A 3497-nucleotide genomic window follows, 5' to 3' on the forward strand; every position below is an offset into this window, starting at 1 on the left:
CACAGCTGTGGTGGTGCTGTTAGTGTCTCATTTGACTTTCACTTCTGACTCCTCAGGCTGAGTTGGGGTAGTGCTTCAACTAATTCGTTTGTAAAGTCACGTAAATGTTATTTTTCTGACCACACATGTATTTGAAACCATTCTCAAATGTCTTTTAGACCAGAGAATACAAAATGTTTGGATGGGAAACCTTTAGGTCACAATATTACTCTTCCAAAACTCTTAGGTATTTTTCATTATTTTAGAATATTTACTTGTAATGTCTGAAGCTGGCTGAATACATTTTTCCTTTATCAATAACTCCCCCCCACCATTATTTAGCTTTTAAATTATTGACCATTTGTGGTAATTCAAAAGTTTGTCAGTAGGAGTTTTGTATGTCTCATCAATTGTTCTATCTTGAGTTCAGTTAAATCACTTAAATCAGCCTGTGCAAGTCTATCAGTTAAGTTTTCTTTTATAATATCTTTATTTACTGCTTCTGTTTCCTATCTTTTGTTTCTTTTTTCAGGAACACAAATTAAACATATTAAAGCTCCATTTTGGTCTTATTAACTATCATGCTATCTTTCGTAATTTTCATCTCTTTATTCTCTTATTCTAGGAGATCTTCTCAAGTTCCTCCACATCACTAATTAATTCTTCTGTATTATCATTACTATAGTTCAATATTTCTGATAGCTTTTAAAACATGGGCTTTAATTATCCTGTTATACCTTTAATGCCATTGAATTTTTTAGCTTATCTATCATCTTTTTGTATTTTATTCTGTTTTTAATTGTCTGGTGATGCTGCTTCATGGACACTTATTGTTGCATTTTACTGTTTAGCTAACAAGTTTCAAAATGTCTATTGAGTCTTACAAGACATTACTTTCAGAAACATATGCTCTTTAAGCCTTCGAGTTGGTAATTCCTTTCCCTTATTTTTTACAGTATTTTTTGTAACTTATTGTTTTGTTTTCTTTCTACTTTCAAGTTGTTGAATGAGACACCCTCTAACTCAGTGACTATCAAAATAAGGGTGAATGGATTACCCTAAACCACACTCCCTGGTGAATCAATGATAATATTTCCTTCCTGACTCACAGCTAGAAAGGAAGTTAATGTGCCCTGATTCCAATATGGTATCTAAAAGGCATTCATTCTACTGAGGTGGCAATTCCTTCTACCTCCTGCTTGGTCCTCTAAAACTCTGAGAAGGTATAATAGACAACAGCATAATGTCCTGTTATAAACAGTATCCAGACTATCTCTGTCACTATCTCCAGACCTTTGCTTATGGACACATGAGCAGCCAGTATGTAAGGAGCAATCAGTGGTCCCACTTCACAGTTCTGCTCAGCTATTTCCAAAAGATGCTCTTTCTGAACAGTGAGAAAGATTACAGTGAGGTGGAAGATGCTCTGAGAATAGACCTTTACATACCTCAAAGACTAACACACTGGTAACCTCTTTTGTTGGTTGGTGTATATACTCTGGATACAGACCCAAAGAAATAACATGAGGAAACCACAAAGTGTCTTCCTATCTTTCTTAGGTGTCCTTTTTGTCTTGAGATGAAGCCTAAGAATGCCAAGCCAATTGACCTATCCCTGGTTATTGGAAGTTCCTCCCAGATTCTAGCTTTAGGTTCTTTGAGATGACTTGATGTCACATATTTTTATCTGGGGGAGGGGGAGCAGTGTTGTAAGTGTCTGAAGACATAATTAGCAAAAGTTACATCTTGGACTATTTTAAATAAGTTACCTGAGATGTTATTTTACTACTAATGGCCTCCCTTTTAAAAATATTAGTTTTACTTAATAGTAATAACTAATAAATATCACCTGCTCAAACATCCTTATTGGTAAAAACCTTCTAAATATCACAATGTTTCTGTAAGTCACAGGAAACTGTATATTATGATTCCAGTTCATGTAGAAAATTCCATTGATTTCCATTTTTTATCTCCTTCTTTACTTGTCTCACAAAGCTAGTGATTTTAAGTAATGATAATTTTATTTAGATCTGCTATCCCTTGAGTTTTTAATTCATTTATTGTTTTTCCATTTAGCCATTCATTCAGTAAAATTTGAGAAATTACTATACACTAGGCTCTGGTGTAGACCCTGCAGATACTGAGATGTTTGTACAATCTGCCTTCAGGAACTTATGATGGAATCATGGAGATAGATAATAAAAAAATCTTTACACTACACTGTAATAAATCTTTCTGAAAGTGTACATAGTGTAAAAAATATTAAAATACTAGTGTCAACTAGCATCTGATTTTCATATGTTTAGGTTGTTATTTTTATCAACAACTTAGATTCAAAATTTCATTCTAAACATTGCTGAAACATTGAGCTGGCCATATTGAATATGATTATAATTGGTACCATTCATTGAGAAATTTCTATAAGCTAGTTACTATAGCTTATTATGCTTCCTGTACATTATCTCTAATTTTGGAAAAATGGAAATGTTTTTAACTTTAAATTATCTATATCGGTTAGGAGGGCCCAACAGAAATGGAATAACATATCTCTCAAACTTCACTTGAAAATCATTATTCTAACATCTTAGGGGATAGAGGGGGCAGTGGGAGACAAGTAGGCAATTTGGTACTAACAGAAAGGCAGGACAGACCATGATGTACATTAAATTTAGCTCCTTGGGCAGATCTCATTGCCCATCCAGACACTTGGCTCACAGCCACATATGGACAGAAACTTTCCAACTAGTATACAGACTCACAAAGTAGCTTGAGGATTATAAATTGTCACCCTCTTTTAAATGGTACGTGTACGCACCTTATTTTAGAAGATTTGATCAAGCTCTACATATTAAATTTGTCTCTGAAATATGAAGAGATGGCAAATGTTTCCCACCTAAGAATTAAACATTACTGTTTAAAAACAAAACAAAACAAAACAAAACAAAACAAAACAAAACTCTCTCAATCAAACTAAAGAGAAACTAGCAATGGCCAGAATTGTGACTGGCTCTGATTCCTAAAGCATGCTATTGTTTTGAAGACTCAGATGAGTTTTCTCTGAGCAGTGCCTGATAATTCTGTTCAATATGTGGAAAATTAAAACAGAAGTATGCAATTGGGAAGGAGAAATTTGATCAAGGAAAGCAAGTTTATAAATCTTATAGGCAGGACAGTGTTGATCACTTAGCTTGTGGTTCCATAAGAACAAGTCTGTTGTGATAACTATACAGGTAAGAAACTTTGCAAATGTCTTAGAAGACTGTGGAGAATACTGGTGACATTTAAAAGTTTAATTTTATCATGCAACATAATTCAAACTGAGAGCAAATTGCTCTTATGGACTGATTTGGAAGACATGTGTCAAGCCTATGTTTTTGTTTTGTTTTGTTTTGTTTTGTTATAAACTGAAGTATGGCCTATTACAATATAATTTCTCTTCTTAGGTTTATTACCCACCCAAGGTCAGTGTAAGTGAAAACTCATTTCCATTTCCTTCTCGAGTTATCATTTGTCCTTTT

The sequence above is a fragment of the Phyllostomus hastatus genome, unplaced genomic scaffold, assembly GCF_019186645.2.
Source record: "Phyllostomus hastatus isolate PE091 unplaced genomic scaffold, TTU_PhHast_1.1 phas_scaffold_93, whole genome shotgun sequence".
Lineage (NCBI taxonomy): Eukaryota > Metazoa > Chordata > Mammalia > Chiroptera > Phyllostomidae > Phyllostomus > Phyllostomus hastatus.